The following is a 25,384-nucleotide window of genomic DNA, read 5'->3' as shown; positions in this document are numbered from 1 at the left end:
TGGCTAATTGGGGATTAAAAGATGGTAATTGTCGTCGTGGATAAAGTTATTAATATTTAAATGGAGTGGAGAAATGGTCTTTCGTGGTGAAAATCAAATTTCAAACCGGTCAATGTTTCCCACACATTTCATGCCATGTGGGTCATTCAATATGCGTAATTAATACAACATCCCGGGCGATGAATTATTGCTGAATAAAAAAGAAACTCGCGATTCGAAATGCGACACTTTGATGAGGGAGAGGTATTATCTTACAATCGCACCGTGCGCCGCTTATCGGAATTACCATCTTCACGGGGCTTCGGTTGAATATTTTTTTTTAAGGGGGACAATCTGATAAAAAAAGGGAAATCAATACCTCCGAGTCGAGTTAATTAACATGACAAAAAGTGAATTCAGGAGAGTATTCATTAATCCCGAGGGGAATTACTTAATTGGCGTTATGCATTTTTATGAAGGGAATGACACTAATTTTTTGGTTAAAAATATATTTTTATTTCCGGAATTTGTCACGGGAAAGTGGTCAGTGTTAGAGGGATTGTTCAATAGTCAGATCTTTGTGAATGATTTTAGCGCACGCCGCCGGCGAATCCAATAAAAATACCCGGGAAAAAATGTGGATAATTAGGTTTCGAAACGTAAATCGCGAGCGAAGGAGAATTTTAATAAAAAATTATCCGCAATTACGATTATGTTGTGGTAAAATTAATCACATGTCTGATAGTTGATCGCTGGGGACCCAGATAATTCCGCAATATTTTCCGAACGAGTGGGAAATTTTGCGGAACGGAACGGGAAAATAATTCTTGAACTGGAGAAAAATTAACGGACACAATAAACCGAGAATTTCCTCTAAAATTTCACTTCCTCGGGATAAATGACCAGACAAATTCCGTAGTTTATTCACTAATGACTAATAGTAATATTAATACTAAACATTCCAATATTAATAAACAATTTTCGACAATTGCGACGAATTAATCCCGCGTCAGATCGACTGGAAAAATAATTTTAAAAAATTAAGAACAAAAATCTTTTCCACTCATTTCCGCGGCCGAGGGCAGGCCAACATTCGAGCGATTCTCGGCCCACTGTTGGCCATTTCTCATCTCCTACCAGTATCCATAATAAAAAATTTCGGAAGCCCGGAGATGCCCTCGAAAAATCCCTGAAGATTCATTGTGCCCGCAATAACTCCGGAGGGCGCGTGTTACCCGCACCCTGAACCAGTGCATTCACCAATTTCTCTCATGCCTCAATTCTCTCTTTATATTTTTTTTTAATTTACGACCACAACGACTTGGCGGCACTGGAGGCGCTTGTAAATTTGCATTGCGCTGGTAAAATCGACAAGGGGGGGCCACAACAGGGAGAAACTTTCGCAGTTGAGGATGAATAAAAGAGGTGAACTAAACGAATAACTGGAAAAAAAAAATAAACCGTTGAAATAATGGAGAGACGCGTTGAGGAGGTGAGAAAGAAATTGCCTTGAAAGGTAAGGAGAAACACGAGGCCGAGGTGCCTCGGGGCATTTTGCAACAGTGAATTGGTGAATCGAAACAGAAATATGGACCGGGGGTGGTCGCCGAATGGGGGAATCATTCGGCTCAAAAGGGAGAAAAAAAAATGGAAAAATACTGGTGGAGAGGAGAGAGAAATGCGCGGGATGAGGACGAGGGGGAAATTGGCCAATGGAAGCGAGGAGGCGTGGCGACGACCCATTGGTGTCCACCAATGACGAGGAGACGGTGTGCTGAGAAGGCGAGGGCCTTCCAATTGTGGAGAAGCGGAGAACGACGTCTTGGTTTTTATGGTCTCGCCTTTTTTGGCGGCGGAATTGAGATTTCGAGTTATTTATGGGTATTTTTGGGGCGGGGGGTGGGAATTTTCGGGGGATTGGAGACTTTTTTCAGAGGGTTATGAGTGATCTGGTTTGGAACGATGGGATTATGTCGTAAATTGATATTTTTTTTTGGGAGATTATTGTTGAAATCGGATTTTTTAAAGTTTTAGGGGGTTTTGGGACTTATGACGGTGGAGGATATTCGGGGAGATGTTCGATGCGGATGAGTAAAGAGGGAAATTTAATTAACGCGTAATGACTGTGCAGGAAAATAGAAGTTACACATGAATCTTCAATTTTGCAATAAATTTTGTAATTAATGAGAATAATGTCTATCATTTTTTATTTGATGTTAAATAAAAAATTGATAGAACTTTTCTAAAAATTACTTTGTGGGTCAGTTTATGTTATTGGGCCTTTCTTCATTTTTTTACTGTGCCATACAGAAATTTTTCAGTGACTCATTGTGATTGGTTAACGATTAGCACCGAATATAGTTGATTTATGCGGATATTGGACTTCGTCACTAGAAATGTTGCATCAGACTTTGAATTTTTACGAGGTCGATACAGAAGTTTTCCTGAGCCGATAAATTTTTCTCAGGTCTGCAATTTTCTCCGCGATTTCAAGGCAACAGTAATTTTTATTTAAATAACATTATAAAAGTTCTCAGATTTTTCTCTTCATGCGATAAACAAAAAATGTCTCAATACTCCTGATCGATTTTTCAAATTCTCCGTTGGAGAATATTTTCTGAAGGGCCCATATTAGTTGATTTGATTCGATAATTTCACTCCCTTCCATCAACTGTTTCCCCATATTCCCTCGAAAATATAATACTACCGATCCCGTTCTAAAAAAACCGAAAGCTTAACGGTCCCTCCAATTTTCCTGATAATGTCATCCCTAAAAAACTCTGTGGGATTAGTTCCATCAATTTTTGAAAGGCCCTCCACCTGTACCATCCAATTTGAGATGCTCCAGAGGCACCTAATGGTCCAAAGTCACTCCGTTGAAAAAAAAAAAATGGAAACCCTCTAAAAACGTATCAAAAGCCCTTTTTCTCACGGTCAGACGATGGAATTGGGCACGAAAGAGAGTTTTCCTCCTCGTCACCTCTCAAAGCCCTTGGGACATGAAAAAAAAAATTAAAATAAAATGAAAAGAAATCGATAAAAAAGGAGAATGAAGAATTCAAAGACACGGAAAAAAAAGAACCATAATTTCGTGGATAATGCCCAGGGACGAGGGCAAGAGGTGGAGATTCGAGTGGAGTCTCTGTGTTTACCCCCCATGGGCCCTCCCTTTTACACGAAGGTAAAATGCCACAAAAAACGAGTGGACGGGAGAAGAATACTACACGCCCCTGTATGTACACGACATTTATGTATACATAATCCACCTGATGCACCTGCATCGGAGAAGTCTAACCAAAATAAACACAATGCCACTTGTACTGTGAAATGCTGTCCACAATGCATTTTTGGCTTTTCTGATTCGAGAGGGGGCCGCCCCCCTTTGCCTTGAGGTTTTCGCGGTATCACATTTTTTAGGGAATGCTGAGACAGAAATTTTTCTGAAAATGAGATGTTTTTTTGGGAGATGTTGAGGCTTGAATCAGAATTTAATCATTTTTGCAAATTTTTATTTTTTTTTTCAAAGTAATTTAGTGCTATATTAGTAATCGATCGGGGGCCCTAATTAATTTTTAGATAATGGACAACGTTTTACGGTTCCCCTCCTTCAAAACCCGTCAGCATTGCTCAGCTTAATTAATTAATAATCATAATTTAAGTGAAAAATGAAATTCCATCAATCCCAACAATTTCTTTTATTTATTTAAAAATTTAGGATACCATCAAATGCAATTTTGATACCTCTGATCATCCATACCGACCCCCCCTTCTCCCTAATCAATTTATCTCACCCAATCGATTATCAAAAACTCTTCAAGTCTTGCCCTCAACTAATTAAAAATAATTAGAAAAAAAAATTCTGCACCCCTCGTGGAAATATTTCCACTTCATTCCCAGTCCAAAGTTCCTTCGAAAATTTGTCAATTCTCCATTGAACATCTCTTCCAGAAAAAACCAATAAAAAAAAAATCTTGAGATGAAAGATGGAGGAAGAGGAGTCAGTCCCGTCGACTCGAAATATCCAAAAATAAACAAGTACCCCCTTTATTTCGGGTACACACGTGTGCACGTCGCCGTGGCGACGGCGGTTTAGTTCACCAGCAGATATACACAAGAGGCGAAGAAAAGAGAGAAAGAGGTATCCGTAAGGGGCCCACGGGGGTGAGGGAATGCTCGAGGATGAACGGAGGAAAGATGAGGCGAACGTGAGTCCCGGCGTGGGAATAAGCGGCAGGTGCGCGACGGCGCTACCGGGGAGCCACTTGTAGGGGCCCGGTGATGGGGTGGGGTGAGGGATGAAGAAGGGAACACTCCGACGTGGGGGCCCCCTCACGTATTCTTCTTTTTATTCTCCTTTACCTCACCCGCAAATACCTTCATAAAGTAATCAAAATGTATCGTGTGGAGATGGTAAAAAAATCGATTGGTTCAATCACCCGAGAGAAGAACAAAAATAACGGAGTATTTTTTTTTTATGATTTATGATGAGTCTATTGTGGTGTGGAGGGAATTTTGTCGATGTGATTAATTAATTTTTACGTATATTGATTGATATTTGAGTCTAGTATTACGTGGACACGCGAAGACGATCATAAAATATCAATAAAAATTAAATTTTTTTTCCGTAATTGTTCCTGAATGTTACATAATTGTACACTTAATATTAAACACACGATAGATAATATATTATTTACCTGTAAATATTAATTTAAAAAACATAAAATAATCAGATAGAATTTTATTTTAATTTCATCCAACTTTTTATACTCTAATATTACTCCAAGTCCACGACTAAGCTTTTTTACGTAAACAATCCCCCTCTCATCCCTCATCACAACCCCCCCAATCCCCCCCCGCCGCTATCTCACCCCTCGATCGCCGAAAAAGGCCCAAAAACGGTAGCTGAATGTCCCGAATTAACGAGGCAACACCCCCTGGCACCCCCTAAATCCCCACGACTCCCTCCCCCCCCCACTCCACCAACCCTAAACACTCCCTACATTGACGCAATTTTATCTCCCTTCTCATCCCACCCCATCCAATAAACCACTGAATAATTTCAAACCGCTGACCTTGTTCACTGGATTTACGACAACAATTAAATTCCACCTTGGCCCGGTATAAACTGGCCGCCACAAAAACCAACACCTGATGCCTCTGGGGTGGCACTCGCTCCCCTTGTCCATGATGGTGAGGGAGGGGCTGACAGGGGGAGGAGGATATCCTTGACCTCACCACTCTGCGAACTTCTCTCCTCACTCATATATTTTTTCACCGCACTCCTGCCTCTTACTCGTAACGATCAATTTATTCCCCTCTACCTCACCTCTCCCCATACCCCCCCCCCCACCCTCCTACCCCCCTGCCCCGTCATCTTATAGAGCACAGGATCCCCTTCGTGTTCGAGAAATCTGAAAACTTTTATTACTCCCATTGCTATCATATTATTTTACCTCCGCACGTACGACTCACCCGTTCTGTTTCTCATTACCTCCCTCCCCGCCCTCATCGCACTTTCACCCCCTCTTCCTTTACTCTGTTTGCTCTTACACCATGGGATTTGATGGGGAATATGCATGTGCATCGATGCAAGGGGTAATTTATAACTGGTGGGATAAATTGTGGTGAACGTTTATGAACATGCCCTCGTGTTAATGATTTTCGCGGATATCATTTGAAATATTCATGGTAAGGGGTATTTATTTCTCTTGACCTTAAAACCCTCCCCACCCTCTCGCCGATAATTCTCGTTCGCTCCCCCCCCCCTCCCCCACCGCAGTGGGCCCACGGTATTTTCCGTTTTTCATTATATCAACGGGATATTCCGGGGTGGAGCTGGGGTAAATTATAATGCAATTACGGAAACTCGTTTTGAAGATTGGGAGGAAATAATTTGTTGATCGGTTGTGATGGGATTTCATTAATTTTATGGGTAATTAGACATTGAGAATGTGTAATTTTTGGGGGATATTGGATGGGGTGATGGAACGGTATAAAATTATAAATTATTTTATTAGTTTTTTTTACTGGAAAAAGTGGATTGAAATCTGTTGAAATTAATGAAATATTATTTTCCCTCTTATTTTCCGTTTTTCGTTATATGAGGGGGATATTACGGGTGGGGCTGGGGTAAATTATAATGCAATTAGTTAAACCAGTTTCTGTGATGGTGAGAATAATTTTTTAAATCGATTATTGGGTGATTTAATTAATTTTATTGAAAATTCAATATTGGAAATATTTTATCTCCGGGTTAATTACTCCCACCCTAAAAAATAATAATAACAATTATTATTATTCACTTAGGAGCACTTATTTGTTTCCCACTGGCAAAAACAACTGATGACGTGTGAAAAAAAAATATAGATTAAACAATTCGTAATTAATGAAATTCCCAAAATGTCATTCGTAAAAAATCACACGTATTTCGATATCTATTTTATTATCGCTCCATTCTGTCAATTCCAAACCCAAACAAATCCCTCCAAAAAAAAACAACCCCCCCCCCCCAAGCAGACCACATGGGCCGATCGTTGACCGTTTGGAACGACATTTACTTATACCCAAAGGCATCTTCCCGTAAGTAATCGACGAAAACTACCGAGGACCCGTCGGAGGCTGGCGAGAGGTCCGATCTCGTGGGAAAAAGGAGCAGGTGTGACTCGAACCGAGAAGAGGACTCAGAAGAGTCTCATCGTGTATATGTGTATACAATCCCAGAGAGAAATAAAACCAAAAAAAAAAATGGAGAAAAAAAAAATAAAGGAGAAGAGAAAGAGAGAAAGGACAGAGACGAGATAAAAAGAAAAATAATATAAAAGAAGATGGACGACGATGTAAAAAGGTTGTGTTGGGGCGTAAAAATACCATGAGGAGAGACACGCACACGCGTTGGGAGCGTGTGGAACACGTGGTCATGACCAAGTGGGCGGGTACACCGCAGAACAGAAATAAGGAAATAAAAGAAGAGGGTAAAATAGGAGATATAATCGCTATGTGCTTAGAAGCATGTGCATGAGTATGAAAATTTTTCCCAATTGCACGGATTGAAATACGGAAGGGATAAGGGTGGGTAGGGGAGGGAGGAGGGGGGGATTGGCTACCCACGACGTGTCCCGAAGCGAATTAATCAACGATTTGTCCCGAGTGATTTAGGACCTACGTGTGCACCACTTTATTTATTTATTTATTTAAAATCTCCGCATGAATTTCCAACACCCACGCAAACTTATAGATGTTATTACTCGCGATTGCCCTTGAATAATTTATAAAACCGAGGGGATGATTTTTATTGTAGAATATAATTTTCTCGTGCGGAGGCCGACGATAATTTTAAATAGTAAAAGGAAAATCGGTTGAAAAATAAAATATTGCGGTGAATTGTTGTCTTGATGTTTGTAACTTCGCATGTGAAATAATGTAAAATAATTTTAAATACTAGTAATTATTAAATCGTTGTTAAACATTTTTAATGAATAATAATGTTCCAAGGGAAGATGATTTTCATGGGAGAATGATTGATCTGAAAGTACAGATCTAAAAAAAAATATTCCGCTGTTGTTGTTAACAAAAATAGAAATAATTGCTGGATAAAAATAATTGAAATAATTTTGGAAAAGGGGTAATTAGGCCCTCGTATACCGACGGATTCACTTTCATTTCCGACCGATAATTGCGACTGGGGGAATTGACAATGGCCCCGACGACTCAATAGGGTGGTCGTGAGGGCTGTGGAGGGGTGGGGGGTCGTTTTTCCTTTCTATTAATAGAGAAGCAACAGGTTACCGCCTACGTACGAGGAGCCCCCACGAAGGTTCGGTTTAATCGTGGTCAAAGGCGTTTTATGTATGTACGGTAGATCGCCCCAGCGATTACGCCAACGGGGCGAGTGTATTTTTCCATCAATTGTGAATTATACCTCTCTCTCATTGCCGTCCACCTCCTTCCCCCCTGCCCCGTGTCGTCGTTTTTCAACGCATGAAAACCCGCTGGAAGGCACTCGGTATGTGCACCTAGACCGCTCCTACTCAGTCCACAGCAACTTCTTCACCCATAACCGCCATTAAACGAAAACGATGATCGGTATCAGCATTTGCTCGAGGATGCGGTTGAGTTAGAGGAGAATTTTTTTTTTTCAATCTACAATTATCGGAGAGGAACGTGCCATGGAGCTCATACATAACTGCACGGCGAGAAAAATGGGATAATTTTTATGGTGTCATTCGGATAAAAATTACGGCGCTGGCTTTAATCCCGACGCAAACTGCAGACCTGAGAAAAATTAGTATAGCGCATAGGAAAATTTTTTTTGTCACTGGTGGTACGTTCAGACTGTGTCAGGAAGTGGCGGGTGAGATGTTTTAATTCGTGGGATTTTATTAATTATTAGATTGCAAAAAAAATTGGCAAAAAGAATTATTGAATTAAATCAATTTAAAAATAAATAAAGACTTTTATGGCATGGAATTCATATTTCGTAGATATTAAAAAATGTCTTCAGTGTATTAATGTAAATTTTTTATGTTAATTACCTTCAATTTTGACACAGTTTGTCACTCGATGAACATAACATCATTAACAAAAAATATAATTCGGATACACGTGCGAGGGGGTCATTTAACTCGTGTAATTTTATTAATTATTAGCTCGCAAAAAAAAATTTCCCCACGGATACTGGCCCAGTGTCGGCCAATACTGGCCGAGCCTCGGCCCACTGTTGGCCGTTCGTCATCTCCTACCAGGGTAAATCAATTTAAAAATAAATAAAGATTTTTATGTCCTGAAATTCATATTTCGTGAATATTAAAAAATATCTTCAGCGTATTAATGTAAATTCGCTATGCTAATTACCACCAATTCTTTGTAATGGAGTTCCATCGAACGAGGACGACAGACAACCCCGGGAATGTATTTGTTGTTGGTAAAGGAGAGGTCGTCGATATGAGGAAAGAGCATTATAGAGAAGCCACCTGGTTTTAAACATATCCTTGGAAGGAGAAGATGAGCAAAACGATTAAGGGGGGAATTCGCAGGAATGAGGTTTATATATTCCACAGGCGTTCAGCCATTGCCCCCATGATATACCAGTGGGACACGAATGTTCATTTAATGGATTGTCTCACCTCTCTCTCTTTCATCCCACCTCTTATCGTTTCTTTGTGTCGTGTTTGACTTGGTTGGGGCCCACGAAGGGCCGGGAGATACGCTTTCCATTTTGAAAAATATGTTCACCGTTTATTTGACTCATTTAACCACGGGGTGCCGTTAGGAACGAAAACACATGATTAAAGAGAAATTTTTGGGTTTCGGTCGGGAAAGTGGTGGTCGGGGTTTATTTGACTTTTGTGGAGGTTGAAAGGGGTCCGAGGTGGTGCCAATCCGATGACCCATTTTGTCGGAATGACTTTTTGGGGAAGAGATTACTCCAGTTATATTCCTCCCCCTCATAAATTTTATGAAATTATTTTATTAAATTTTATTTTTTTATTTTATTTTATTAAAAAACTGTGAATGTCAATAAACAATCAAATAAGTATAATAATCGTCAACAATTTAGACACCGCAAAAATAATTTTTTAGTCATTTAGTAATCAGTTGTTCGAGAAAATAAATTTTTTTCCATCAGCTTTTCATTTATTGATCTAATTCTGAATTAATGGCGAAATTTCACCGAATTTCACCTCTGAAAATTCAATGAAATTATCGAAGACGAACCCACTGTAACGGCTCATCCTCTCCCCGTATAATTTTTAAATTTTGCAATCTTTAATTTTCCCATTAAAAAAAATTGCATAAATTAAATTTACTTTCTTCCGCATTTTTTTTTCAATAATTTCCGCCAATTTATTGGATATCCTTCTCTTATTCCATTATCACGATACATTAAAATTTCATATTTTTTTATTTCCCCAATCGTGGCCCACTTTATTATTATTTCTTTCATTGCGGTACGGAGTGAGCTTCCGTTCGTCGATAAAAAAAAAAATTCACGATCGTTATCTCTTCATACGCGATGCATTGAAAAATGGAGTACGGTTAAATTATTATCCGTTGACCAGTAACGATCTCAGTTGCTCTGGGGGATAATGGCGACTGTGAGGGCGAGTTCAATTCGGAGAGGAGAAAATTGGAGCGAATTTTGTAACGGTCGAGAAGTAAGAGGGGATGTGTGAGTGATGATCCTGTTTGTGGATCCGATCGATCCGCTGCGCCTGAGGTGGCTACTGTGCGCTCATTTTATTTTACATTTTTTTTTTTTTTCGTAAACACCCTCGTCCCGGGTTTTATCGTTAACGTATTAAAATCGCGGAGACATTAGTTATCGTTAATTTATCGGACTTGAGGTTTTATCATAAAACTCAATTAGCGGCGTTATGAAATGCTCGTTAATTGGCGGTGTAAATTTTTGGGAGAGGCGCAAGATTATCTTCGGTAATTGGCGATAATTTGGGGAATGGAAAAATTCCAGCGTTGAAATTATTTAATCATTTTTAACACTAAAATTATTGACTGGAAATTCCAGTGTCAATTGGTAAAAATTTTCGAAAACTGCAGCTGATATTTGAGGAGAAAAATCAATGAGTTGAGTTTCTAATTAAAAAATTGATTTTCCAGTGTTACCCTCGCGGGAAAATGAGTATGATAATTAGTAATCGATAATTAGCAATGGATAATTAGTAATAAAAACCTCCCCAACTGTCCAATAAAATCCAACATGTACATAAACAAAAATATAGACACAATATTAAAAAAATTATCGACCAATTCCCATACAATCATTATTTTATTTAATACACTCCTGACAATATTCCCAATAATTCGAAATCCTCAACTCTCCAAAACACCCCCCCCCCCCTACAACCTCTCCAAAAAACTCAAAAATCCCACCCCAAACCTTCCGCCAACAATTCCACGAAAGAGCAAATTCCATTCACTCAAAAATCCAAAACTTCACCCCTGAAAAAATCTCACCACGTTTCTCGCACACGACCTCCACGCTCCCTGCACGCTTACCCTAAATATCAAAAAAGACCCCCATCCAAAACCACTCCGACCAAGAAAGGATACCCAGGCGTGATTACCAAAAAAAAAAAAAAAAAAAAAAAAAACCGAAGGGTGTGTACCATGAGGGCATAAGGGTACACGGCAAGACACGATAGAATTGAAGGGTGAGGGGGGCGGCAGAAAAAAAAAAATGAGGGATAGGGGAGGCGGGGGATATCGTCTCGAAGACCCAGGGCACGAGGACAGGTGGCGACGAAGGGAACCAGGGAACCTCGTAGCCACCGAGTTCTCACGCGCAAAACTCCAGCTGCCACTATGCTCACCAGCTACACTCCAGTAAAGATGCCTATGGATGGATGAGCGAGGGTGGAAGAAGGGGGGGAGAGAGGGGGATTGCCACCCTCTTGCATTGCTACATATTCTAAAAAAAAAAATAAAGCTAAATAAAATGAAAATGAGAAATCCCCTTGATCCGTGTCGTACAATGTGCATTCATTTCCATTTCAAGGGGCGCTCGGTGGAAAGGGGAGTAAAGGGGGGAACGAAGGGGGATATGTAACGTGTATACATATGTGATAAAGCTCAGTATGTTCAATGGGCATTTGCATTGAGAGAAACGGAGGGACATTCGACAGATGCAAATGGTGCGGTGGGTCAGGGAATCTAAATATTGTAAATGGCGGACTGGACAGTCTTAACCCTTTTTTTATTCCATTCATGGCGCTGGGGGGAGATTGGACAGGCACCGAGGGGAATGTTACGAGGGGTCAGTTTTGCGTGAATTGAATGATGAGATGGAGATTTTTTAATTGGTGTTGGGGAGAGGGGGTTGAAGGGGAATGGGTGGTGGGAGATGGAAGAGGGATGGATGGGGATGGGATTTCCATGTATTAAGGGTTGTGGTTTTTATGGACGACGTGGGGTGATGGCTTTTGGAATTTTTCATGAGGACATTCCACGAATTTTTCGAAAATTTATGAACAATGTTTTAAAAATTAGAAAATAAAGTTATAGAACTGAAAAATTCATTTTTTTTCTATCTCTTAGAACTTTAAAAATAGATCGGCAATTTTAAAAGCAGATTAATAAATTCATGGACTAAACTAACCCCAATTCAATCTTCGAAATGGAACTCACAATAAATTATTGCAAAATATTTTTCAATCGTTGAACAAAATTTTTTTAATATTTCTAGATATTAATTCAGAGAGTTCTGTAATTACCAATAAAATCAATCCAATTACGTGACATTCTAACCAACCTCCTTTATCCCAAACCATACCGCACCCCCAATTACCCCCCCCCCCCTCCCCTGTCGCCATAAATTCCCATTTCCAGCTGAATACAACCTTGAATAATGCAACAGGTAACCATCACGAACAAAAAGCCTCCCCTTAAAAAAAAACGTACAAATTAAATAGAATAAAAGGAGCAAGCACGAAAACATCCCTGTAACAGGTTAACCTTCTCCCCGTTATTCTCGTAATGCAATCACAAGTTCTGCACCATCCTCGTCTCCCTCGAGCGCACGCAAACCTCGTGATTTCTATCCTCTTTCCATGTTCCATCTCTCTCTGATGCATCTCAATGAAAAAAATAACAGGTCTCTCTCCCTCTATCTCGTCCTCGTCCGGCACACGTGCACGACTCACCCCTCGCCCTGCGTCCCCCCGGCACCGCCGTCGCTATCAACTTCGTGAGTTTCTTTTCAATGCTCGAGCCAGGCTCGCTTCCAGCACAAGTCCAATATTTTATCATGCCGTCCTTGTTTAGCACGAGTTAACGTCGATAACTCCAGCCTCGAGGTTGAAAAAATATTGTCCACCCGCGTTGACCCTATCTCGCCCATTTCAAGCGGTCATAACGATAATTTCCAATCAGTAATTTTTTTTTCGCCTCATTCAGACCACAGAATGTGCGAGAAATTAAAAAACTCCAAAAATATTCCGAAAAAATGAAGAAAAAAAATAATGAAATCGTGAGGTGGGGCAATACTTGTTAGTTGACTTGTCGGTTCTTCTTTCTCGTCCCGTCACGCGCCGCGCATGCGCCCGCCGCTACCGTGCGCAGCTCGTGCTGCGCACACGCTCGGCTCGCTCCCGACTTTTTCCCCCTCGTGCTTCGACGACGGGAGAACTATTGGCCGTTCGGCGATTTAAAAAAAATTATTCTCCACCGAAAAATTATGGTTTTCCCTCCGACTAAATTCCCCGCTACCCGCATAGCACTGGAGAATCGATAAAAAATTGACGCGTCGAAAAAAGGCGGGAAACTTCGCGAGAAAAAAAACATTTGAAATTACTTTGTGGTCAATTTCATCCAGAATTAGTTACTTATGTGAGAGTAACAGAGACAACAGGTGTCTGTCTCTCTTCCACTCCAGGTAAACTTCACCGCAAGTGCATTCGTGTGGGTGCGCCCATCGTCCGGCGCATGCGTACAGGAGTGTGAGTGTATATAAGCCGAGACAAGTCACCTCAACCCACATTCAATCACACCCACTCGAAGGCACCGGAATAACCGGTGGCTCGAGATTCACTCGAACACGTGCAGTTTTTATTAAAAACTTAAACAAAAAAAATAACAAAAATCCCGTCATTCCGCCAAGAAATTGCGTGTGGATCATCAGATCAGATTTCACTGAACTCTGGAGTTCATCCGACTGTTTTTGTTTGTGATAAACATCGCTGGGGATGCGATCCAATCATCGACATCACCACGACAATCATCAACATCATCAATAACATGAAGACCGCGCTGATTGTGTGGAACGCCGCTGAGCTGTTGTCAGCTGAACGGGCTGTCATTGTGAAGAAGATCATCAAGTACATCAAGTCATCTGTACACCAGAGGATCCAGAAAAAATCGAGATCCAGTAAAAAACACTGGATGCTGATGGACGAGAATGACGCGAGAAACATCGACAACGATAATCTCGAGAACGAGAGGCGGGAGAGGTCGATAACTCAGTGAAACCTGTCAGCTTCCGGTTCATAATGTCATCAGGATGGTACTCATCTCCGGGGAGAGGAAGACTTATGTTTAAGGTAATTCACCTCTACGGACGTGAATTTATTTTGTGACAGTATAATCGTTTAGAGTTAATTTACACATTTTTTTTTCTTTTGGATTTAATTATCTCCTGGTAAGGAGCTTTAATTCGATTACATCTGTATACTTTGCATCGCACTAGAGTTTACTGAAAGGGTTCAGTTGCAATAATTTGGGGATAAGTTTGGTGATTGATCAGTTAACAATTAGATCTCGATTTGTTTTTAATGATTTGAGAGAGGAGACGATTTAAACTGTGATTTTAACTGTAGAAAAAAGCCTTTGAGCTTTTTTAATTATCGAAATGACACTTTAGGGTAGGATTACACTAGAGTTACTGAAATACATCGATTCGATTCGATAAATAGGCCGCCCAGTGCATATTATAACACATAATATGATCGTCTGTGATAATTTAGAAGTAGCTCATCCCTGTGATATCTTTAGCGTTAATTAAATATTTTCAAACTGTGATTTTAGTTTAAGAAAATTGTGGCAATTTATTGAAAAATTATGGCTTAATGCTAATCTCATGTCTTCCAGAAAAAGTTTTATTGAAAATGTGGCAATCAACGGTGCAATAGTTAGATCGATTTTAAACTGTGATAGTAGTTAATAGAATAGGATAGCACAGGTTCATTAGATTAAGTGAATCACAGCTCCAGCGATGCATTGTGATATCTGTATAACAAACGACCATGAACCGAGGGCAACTGCACCTGAATGATCGTTTCCCACTTTATCAATTTTTTTTTCTTCTAAATTTTAATTCTCATTACGATTTTTTTGCACATGTAATCGTTAGGTTATTGCGCACTTATCGATAATTTTGTACTAAATTTTTTTGGTTTGATTCTGCATGTTTTTTTGTCAATAAAACTTGTGTGTCTAGGTTTAAGGTTTTTTTAAATAAAAATACTGTGTGACATGATTTTTTGATTTATTTCTCGAACCCTCCCTTGAATTTCAAGAAAAACCGATAATTGTTCGCGAGGGAATAATTGGAAGGGGAGGGCAGTTTTAATTGGATCAAAAATTATGATTACGGGGAAAATTGAAGGATAAAAAATTAATAACATAATGAGGTTGAAAAAGGATGATTGGGATAATTGCAAGAGGTTCAATCATACCAATTTCAGAGATTCAATTAAATAATTATGAGATAGAGCATTGAGAGAAATTATTTTTTGGTCTCGACTATTGACTTTTTTTTAATTTCGGAGCGAGGAGATTTTGTGGGAAGTTGAATGGTCTTGTGGTTGGACCAATCCATGGGGAGTTCCTTCATCGAGGATATGGGATCCTTGGACATGGTGAGGGGCACCATCTGTCAGCAATTTTTTCAACCCCCGTGAAGTGGAAACTTTGAGACTTCTACGAGAGAGGGCGGTTTTTAATTTTGGGGGGTCGGTAAGACAAATTGTTTTCATTCCTCGAATTGTCCTTCAATATTTAATTGTCCCGCTTTTCTATTAATTATTTTAATCTTTAATTTTATTTAGACTTCAACGCAAAATTATCCAGTTATTCAAATTTGTTTACAATTATTATTTTAATTGATTGTTTCTTGTTCCGTAATTTTTCATTCCCTCAAAATTCATCAGTTTCATTATAAAAAATTAATTGAACGAATGCAATTGAGGAGTTCAATGGAAAAAAATTATTTCATACATTTTTTTTTCTTGATCAATAGACCACTAAATCGCTTCCGAATGATACGACAAATTTCAGACCCATAAAGACCAACTGCACCGATTAAATTACAAAACATTAACCATTATAATACCCCGGCAACAACCAACTACCTGAGCCCCCTTCTTTCACCCTATTTTGTACACAATTCGATAAAAAAAATCTTCCATTAAGATTATCGATAGAATCTTCACGGATCCATCCCCCCGGTGCAGTCGAATGGCACGTAAGTGCAACGTGACACCACTCTAGGTTTTCTCTATGACCAGAGATGATGAAAAAAAAAAATTTGGCTCAAGATTTTACGGCACATAAAGGAATTCTTATTTTTATGAGGCTTTACCGTGCACGTGAGGATTGAATTACGGTTTTGGAAAATATTTTCAAATATTTTGCCTCTGAAGCAATTAAAGCCATAAAACTGACAGAATAAATTGCATTCACTGAACCAAATCACGATAAAAGGTCAATATATTATTTTTCAATGAAAATAAATCAATAAATATAAAAAAAAATCAATAAATATAAAATTATGACGATAAAAAAAAAAGACGAAGAGAATAAAACAAAATAATAAAATCATAAAAGAACTAATTTGTTTTTAAAATTTAGCTGATCTCTTATATTTCCGATAAATAAACGTTAAACATTTTTTTGGGGTCGCCACAATTTTTCCTTTTATGTTTCCGCCGTTTCCTCAATTTAAACCATGAAATTCCTTTAAAATCGGTACTTTAACTTTCTAGTGCCCTCGAACATTCTTAAGACTCCAGGAGCATCGTCCATAGTTCCTAAAGTACATCTTCCCCATTGTCAATTGGCGATAAAATATAATGGAATACCCCATGAGTGACTCCCCACACACCAAAGTGAAAAAAAAAACTGTCGATGACTCGTTTTTCAGCTATAGAAAAAAAATTTTTGCCACAAAATTATTTGGCCCCATGAAAAAAATCTCCAAGGACCCGTTTCATTCACTGTATCCCCTCAAGGACAATATAACTGGTCGACAAATTTTTTAAAAATGTACCTTTTCGACTCCTAAAAGGGACAATTACTGTATTATTCGACGGCATTTAATGGTGAAAAGACGCCTACGCCTCGAATCACAGGATGAATGGATCCAGTTGCTCGAAGGATAATATGTGAATGCTTTTTCCTCGATTCAAACTCGATTCCACCGAAAAATATTATCCTCGGTGAGACCTATGGAAATATTTTCAAGTGAAAGAATGAGAATGAACCCGAGGAATTATCATCCAGTTGAATTTATTCCGAGTGGCAGCCTCCAGGTGTCACATGGCTTATTGGCTTCGATAATGGACATATTTAAGTCAATCCCGAATGAAACAGCTCGCATTGTTATTTAGACTAGTGCCAGGTGAGTGAGTTTTTGCCTCAGGGATTTTTTAAAACCCGAGAATTGGTCTGTTTAGTTAAAGTGAATGGAATTCTTCCGAGTTATAATAATATTTTTAGAGGGTTTAATCGACAGGAAGAGACAGTTTGAAGTGAGATTTTTATATTGGGTGAATTGGGGATGAGATTGAGCTATTAATCTTCATAGAGAATTCACACGAACGATTTTTCCGGCTCCGAGAGCTTCTGAGATTTTGAAAACGACAGGATCAAATTTTTTGTCCGGATATTTTGGAAGAAACTGAGGCGCAACAGAATTTTAATTAATTAATAAATAACGAAATGAGCTACCACTGAAGTTCAGACTGAAGGGCACATCATTACAAGTGAACTTAACGTCTTGATAAAAATAAATTATAATAAGTTACATTGTTTTAAATAATTCTAATAGCTTTAATAATTTTAAATAATATTTTTTTTTTAATTCATTGGGGTTGCGGAATTTTCCTCGGAATTTGTCCGGACACTACCCTAATTTTGTCTGACCCTTAAAGGGATTTTTCCGACTTATTACAAGTGGACTTATTTTACCCCCCAACAGGGTAATTTTCCCGCTTTTTCCGCCCCCAAAAATCGTCAAATAATTCCGTAATCGACTTCATTAACACCAAAAATTCCGAATCCCCCATCGCATTGAAAGTCAATAAAATAAAATCGATAATCGATTCCCCGAAAAATGATCGAAAAGCCCTTATAAAAAGATCGGACCCCCAAACAACCTAAACCCCGCCATAAATACACTACCATAACTCTGAATGACAACAGAATAGCCACCCCCAGGCCGCCCTTATATCTCGCCACTTACGTTTCGATTTTCCTCCCGTTTTTCCTCAATTGGTCTCAACTCACGCAAAGAACTGATGATCTTCCCCCGGGGCCCGTCTCCCTCTCTCCCGGGCACAATGGGCCCCATCTCCCTCACACTTTCCGACTCTCGGGGCCCTTTTGAAACGACCAGTGATCCTTTGTGAACACGTGCACGAGAAATCGTAAATCTAACTAAAGAAACTCGGGATAAAGGAGACCATCGGGGGTTTTTTTTTACAGCGGTCCAATGTATATATCGAGGGCTCAGAAACCTACACTAAGTGGATAATGGTCCACTGGCCTAGAGTAGGGGTGCCGAGTTTTGGTGTTGGGATGAGTCGGTGGAGGTCCAGAGGGGGAATTTCGATCTGCGACTGTGGACATGGGTACCTGCCTTTTGAGGGCTTAAAAATGTATTCTGAATGGAGAGAAAAAGAGCTATTGTCGTATTCTGGTATTATATTGAGTGAATGATAGAAATATTTGTATCTGAGGAGTGCTTCAATGGTGACGGAGATGAGAGCTGTTTGAAGATGTTGAGATGGTGGAGAAATGACATTTTTTGGGTCGTTTTTCAATGATAAAATTACCCATTACACGGAAATAAATATTCAGTAAAAATTATAAAAGTTAAGTTCAGTTACCGACTACTAAAGTGAGGAAGAAAATTTAGGTGACGATATCACAATTTTTTGCAGAAAATTTAGGTGACGATATCACAATTTTCTGCAGAAAATTTATGTAAAAATTGCGGAATAAAAAATTTATTCAATTGATTAGTCTCATGACAAGTTGGGAGAATTTCGAATGATGAAATGAATTTAATACAGCAAATGTCCTTGACAAATTAATAATATTTATCTTGAAATGTCTAAAAAAAATTGTATTTTTATGATGATCGTTGAAAAATTGAAAAAAATTAAGAATGTCCCATTTTTCAAATAAAAAAAAAATCTTAATCACCCCCTGAAACGATCTGAAACCCGAGCCAACCGTAAACAGTTGAAAGCATTCTGTTATCATAATATACGAAATCTCTGTCACCCTCAAGAGCCCTCAAAGAGATAAATGGACGCCTGAGAGACCAATTTCCACTCCTGATATCCAAAACCTCCACATGTTTTTCTCCAAAGCGATGTTCTCAAAAATCTAAATATGCCCTAAAAAGCTGTGCACCGGGTGGATGAGGGCACTTGTAGGAACTAGGGAAAATTGACTGGGTACAATCATCAACAGACGCTAGTGTCCATTTCGTTGGGCCCACCGTGGCGACAGTGGATTTACTGGTGACGGGGCCTGGGTTGTATCGACTTTCAAAAACCACGTGTGGCTCGTGTTACTTGCCAGAGACATTTTCAACTTGGGTTAATGTTATTTTGCACGTGCAACTGTCCCCGATGTAATCAATCATCAATTCAATCATTAGGAAAGAAAAACAAAAAGGGAAAAAACGGATTTTTGAACTGAAATCATTAATTATCTGCAATCAATTCATAATTGACAATTAATTCCTTTGAACTGACTAAAATAGGAATAAAATAGATCTCTATAGGCTGCGGAGAGAGACGAAGGTTTCCTTTTTTTATTTATAAAAATCGGTTAATTATTATGCTAATTAAGCTAAAAAGGCAAAAAAAAATTCCAAAAATCATATCTTTGTAGTGGGTCACTTAAAAAATTTGAAAAAATTTAAGAGGTCACTTTTCATGTTCCTTTATCACCAAAAAAATCACCGATAATTTGCGAATATTTAATTCGGCGTAAATTAGAAAATTAGAATTAATGATCGTTCATTTGACCCGAAAAATGTTGTGACAATTTTGCGGGTAATTCAATCCATTCACAATTCCCCAAACAAAAACCGGTTCTGTCAGTAATGAAAAACGCACCAGAAGCCGACGAAATAAAAGAAAACATCTCCGAAATGCCTACAAAAGTATGAGAGCTCGTCAAAGACGTGTAAAGTTACATTTCTCTCGTCTCATAATAAAAAGCCTCCGACTTCTTGAAGATGCTTTACACATTTTTGACACCACGACAAAAAATCTCCAACCACAAAAAAAAAATTTGAATGGAGTTTGAAAAAGTTGCTCATCCACGTGTCTATTAATAGATAATCTCTGAAGGGATAAAAAAAACTGAAACCTCTCAGGCCCTTCGAGAGAGAAAAAAAAAAACAAATTCTTGAGGCTGAAAAAACCACTGACCACGTGCAACCGCACGTGATGTCGTGAGAAACGTAAGAAGTTCTGATATAAAAAAGTTGGGAAAAAAAAGTTGGGTCGCGGCTTATTAGGGCGTCCCCGGTGACTGAATCCCTCCACTCAAGGATTCTATGATTGGAGTAATATGTGGAGTTGAAAAAAATGGGGAAAAAAGCGGAAAAATTGTGGTTCTTCAGATCGACCGCCGCATTACGCCGTCATTATGATTATTACCCTTCGATAAACAGATTTTCGATTAATTAACTGACGTCCTAAACGACTATTTCTCCTCGATTTCTCCAGCTTCATAATATCCTTGATAAAAAATTGTTTATAACTTTAGGGGTGAGAAAAATCAATTTCCTCTGATAGTGTATTCTATTTGAAATAATCGATTGAACCCGATAAATAATTAATTGATTTTTTTCCTCCCTCGATGAACTTGATGCTCGATTTGAATAATTATCTCCCTCTCAGAGTTTAATCTCATGAATATACGAAGAATATCAAAAGCCTGATGCATCAGGGTTTCACTTGATTAACAGTTCACCATGCACCCCCTCCCCCACCCCTCCCTCACACACCAGTAACACGATATTTACCTGTTCACTGCAATTTGAGAAGAAATGGTTTCTCCTAATTTGAGTTTGTTCGGATGAAATTTGATACACGAAATGAATTTACGAACACTCGCAATTGCGTTCAAGTTTCGTGACTCAATTATTTTTCCCCTTTCTATTATCGATGGTACCTTCCAATACCCTTCGTCGTTCAATCAAATTAAAAAAAAACCTACGATCACCACTATTTACCACTATTTCAACTAATAATTGAAGATAAATATACAACTGTTCTTCGTCCAAAAATCCTAGTAAAAATTCATTGAATTAAGACACCACATGAAAGATCAAATTTAATGTCCCTCACGTTCCTCCTGACAGGCGTAACGATTAAATAAAAATTAGCGGCAATAGACGTATAAATAAATATTTATTTTTTGATTGATTAACACGTTCAGAAGACCCCCCCATCTGTAAAAAATCACCTCATCTCTTGAATCAACAAAACGATGTTTCACAACCTCCCGAAATTTCCATATTAATCACAAACCATAGCCTCCCGCCTGACGATAAAAAAAACTCCAATAAATTAAACCCCCCCTCAAAAAAAAAAATGATCCACTGAAAATCCGCGGGGTTTCCCCCGAAAAAACCTTGAAACGATTACACCGAATCAATAACTCTGTTAATTATCCCCCCAGCGGGTATCTCCCTCACTCTAAAAATCCATCACTCTCTGTCTCCCCTTATTTCCCATCACCCAAAAATGAATTCCAGATCGAATGTCGATTCGCCGTGGATTCCCCCTCCCCCCAGCCCCCTACCAACCCCCTTTGCCCCATCCCACAGCTACCGTACTTACTCAAAATGCGATTTCGCGAAACATTATCTCCACGCACCTGCTGAGAATCTTTTCCATTTTTTTTTCTCTCTCTCTCTCTTCGTCTTCATCTTCATCTTTTCCATTTTTTTTTCTCTCTCTCTTCATCTCGATGTTCCATCATGGAACGGAAATACCAGCAAGAGATGATTGGAGGACAAGAGGAGAATATTATACCCATCGTACGTAATGTATTGAGTGACGAGGCCATTTTCAGTTTTAACTCAAATTACATTTTTTTTGGTGAACGAGGAAACGATCAGGGGGTGGGAATGGGAGGGAGGAAGAGAAGATAATCTTCGAAGTCCAGTGAAATTCGACTGGACATGACAGGAAGGATCGACAAATGCGATTTTTTTTTTTTTGTTGACGTGAATAATCTTTGGCGTCGATTCCTAATCCTCACATCCGGTCTGGGGGTCGGTGGACCCCCGGGTTGATTTTCCGGGAGTCTCGGAGTTGTGTATTTCGTTCCTGACGACGTATCCTGGACAATGGAACACCCGAATGACGTTGTAAATTGGTCACGTTGGTGGAGACACGAGGGGGATGTGATCCCCTGCTGTCAACTGTTTTTTCGGGGCTCGTTAATTCCTTGTGGTACTAATATGTCAGGATAGTTGAGACACGCTTTCCGAGGGGCAGTCGGGTATTTTAATTGGTGGAGCGCTGGAAGTATTGGTTTTGGTCCGTCGTTTGAGGGAATAGGGAAGTGGGGGGGGCGGGATAATTTGTGGATGATTTTCTTGGAAAGAAAATTGGAAAAGTTAATGGGTGGATAAGTCATGGTCCAGACGGATCGATTGGCACTTTAGTTTTCTAATTTAATACATAATCCTAATAACCGTAATGCCCCATTGGACAATATAATCGCCGTGTGTTCATATTCGCGGCGGGAAATTCAAATTTCGCGCGCAATCAGTCCCGCCCTCTTATTACGTAAACACGAGCACATAAATGAAGTTAACCGGGATCGATAGATCTCGAAAATGGGTAAGACTCATTGCCCATTGGTCAGTATAATCGCCATGACTTCCCATCATTGGCGGGAAATTCAAATACGTCGCACTAATTAATTCCGTAGAGAGTAAATTGTAGATGAAAATAATTTTTAAAAATGACTTACCAAAGAAGAAATTGATCTCCGGTTAATAATCGATTCGTGGAGTTGATCACCAGCAGATCCAGGCGGTTCACAACCGATGTATCGACCTGTAAAAAAAAAAATCATGAAAATAAAATCGAAAAATAAATTTATTCACATAAAAAAATTTCCTCGACTCGAAGATGAACGGAATAATTCCCCCAGAATTGACACTCGACTGTCAATAAACCGATCAATTGCAGCGTTAACTCCTCAAAACGGATAAGGGCGTCAGTCCCTTGAAGTTAAGAAAGCACGTGTTGTATCTCAACTGAAGAATGAAAGAATAAAAATTGTATACGTCTTAAAAATGTTGCTGTGCCCTTGGTCGAGCCCCTTTGACACCCCCGTCTTGCCCCCAAACAAGCCCGAGTTAAATGTTATGTGAGGGTGATGAGGATGCCTCGGGTAAACCATAACTACAGCGGAGGGCCACAATAGGGTCTCGCAATGCCAAGGGGACATTGGATTTTCCATTCGCTGGGCAAACACAAGCAAACATGGGCGTCGGAAAGACTTATTTCTTATTTCTTCTTTTCTAGTTCAGAATAATCGTATATTGTAGGGTCTGGATCATTGTCCAGAGACCGAGACTTTTCTGTTATACTGAGTTATGAATAACTCGAGTGATTTGAATGCGGTATTGTTGGAATTTATGGTACACTGTGCGATTATTTGACAGCGACATGTGTTAAGCTGATTCCTCAGAAGAATCAGATTAACGATAAAATCGTATTAAATATTTTGTTGCAATCAAACTAATAATAAAATCAGTTTGGAAATGAAGTTCAAGGTCGAGAATATTTGGTGGAGGGAAGCAGATATTTTTAGTTGAAAAGGGACAGTAAAATTAATGAAATTAAAAAAATTCTTTTGTGATTTACGATGAATTATTTGTGCGAAAAATCATGAGATTGGCTTTCATTTATTCTCATTAACAGCATTAAATTATAAAGTGTAAATGACTTCCCGGTATAAAAACAATATTCTTGATTTGAAAATAATTTTTATCCTCCTCATCTGTTCTACCCAGTAATTTAAAAAAAATAATCCTTCCCTCCATATCGCAATCAGCAATCAGTTGATCCAAATATGAATGTTACGATGAGAATCATGCTACCGACGTTTTACACCCAGTAATTTATTCAGTGCGAATTTACGATGGTTGTCTCATTATATGGTGGATCAGCAATTACACATTGCATTGGTAGCCTCTGGGTGAAAATTCCCAGAGGCAGCCAATTATCGTACCGTCGATTCATCCATCTTTCTTTCCTTTTATGTCCCTTAAAATTGTGAATTGCCCACTGACCATTTTTATTTTATAATCATGAGAATTGTTCCGGATTTTTGCGAATCGCACTTCACCGAGGGCTTTCAAAACCCTCTGTCTTCCATAAAAAAAATTGTACGAAAAAAAAAAGAAGGGAATTATGGGAGTAATGATAATTATTGCTTGCGTCATGGAGCCAACATCGGGACTTGTAAAGCATGACCGGATGCAATAAAGCTGTTAAAATTTCTTGCAACTGGTCATTTGAGTCAGTGAGGATTTTATTCGGATGAATTACCTGAAATGTGTTAGTTCTCGTGAATGTTATGAATTGAATAACTTTTTTCATTGAATATATCGTATTACAAATTGTTGAGTAATAGTAAAAAAAATTAATTTCTATTTCCATTTGTTATTACATAATTACTTCGTACAACTGAATTATATTCCTTTCTACATTCATTACGGGGGTCAGAATGATGTTAAAAAACATTATACAAGTGACTTTCGATTTTTAAATATAAGAAATTACTAAAAATTTCGATTGGAATAGCGAAGTGGTAAAGTGAGATACCTTACTCCTGACTATCGAACAGTCTTTTATGAATATCTCGAAGTCTATGGAAAATATCAAAATTTTGATTATGACCTTTTTTGTGGGGAGAAGGTAGACCTACAACAAATGTTATTACAAAAATTTCGTTATCTCGCATAGATTCCGTAATATCGCACAAAAACTCGATCTCACGATGAGTCAACTCATCTCGTTGTCCACTTCGCCAATGATTTACCAAACGAAAAAAATTTTTTTTTCAAAATTCCTCTCCGTGCTCTGAAATATATTGTCCTCGAATAATTGGACCTAAACTTCCCCTGCAATCTTCAAAAATCACGGAAGTTATTCAGTTAAACGCACGTGTGTGTGAATAATTCAAAGGAAAACGTCTTCTCCTGACGTGAGAAACGATACATCCATATATGTATTGTATATGTGTACATATATGCATGTATACATGTATGCATGTATACATGATCCAGCCCCCGGGGTGAATTGAACAAACTATGACACACCTCCCCGCAGATTCAGCCCATAGGGGTGACAAAGTCAGCGGGTGTCTGTGGAGCTGGACAATGCTGGATGCGTGAAGCATCACACATTAGTCCAGATTGTGAACACCTTCATCAAAGGACGAAGGAAGAAGGAAGAGTATAAAGAATCTCCCCGCGGGAGTCAGTGAAATTTCCACGATCTTGCTTGGATGATGTCATTGTCAGGCGCCTCTGGACATCTGACAATGGATAAATTGCGAGGGAGTCGTAACGAGGCTGTCTTTTTAACGCCCATGGGGCTCCTTGTGGTGCCCTGGTTAC

At 39.0% G+C, this 25,384-nt stretch overlaps 1 protein-coding gene across 1 annotated transcript in view; it reads right to left on the bottom strand.

The window, feature by feature from the left end:
* LOC135169367 (tubulin monoglutamylase TTLL4) overlaps positions 1 to 25,384 on the bottom strand; it is a 91,691-nt gene that overhangs the window by 21,805 nt on the left and 44,502 nt on the right. Inside the window, exon 4 of the mRNA XM_064134312.1 lies at positions 22,723 to 22,808. The gene's annotated coding sequence lies outside the window, so the exon portion shown is untranslated. The remainder of the gene's footprint in view (positions 1 to 22,722; positions 22,809 to 25,384) is intronic.

Source organism: Diachasmimorpha longicaudata, chromosome 14 (assembly GCF_034640455.1).
Source record: "Diachasmimorpha longicaudata isolate KC_UGA_2023 chromosome 14, iyDiaLong2, whole genome shotgun sequence".
Taxonomy (NCBI): Eukaryota; Metazoa; Arthropoda; class Insecta; order Hymenoptera; family Braconidae; genus Diachasmimorpha; species Diachasmimorpha longicaudata.
This window is presented reverse-complemented; position numbering and strand designations above follow the sequence as displayed.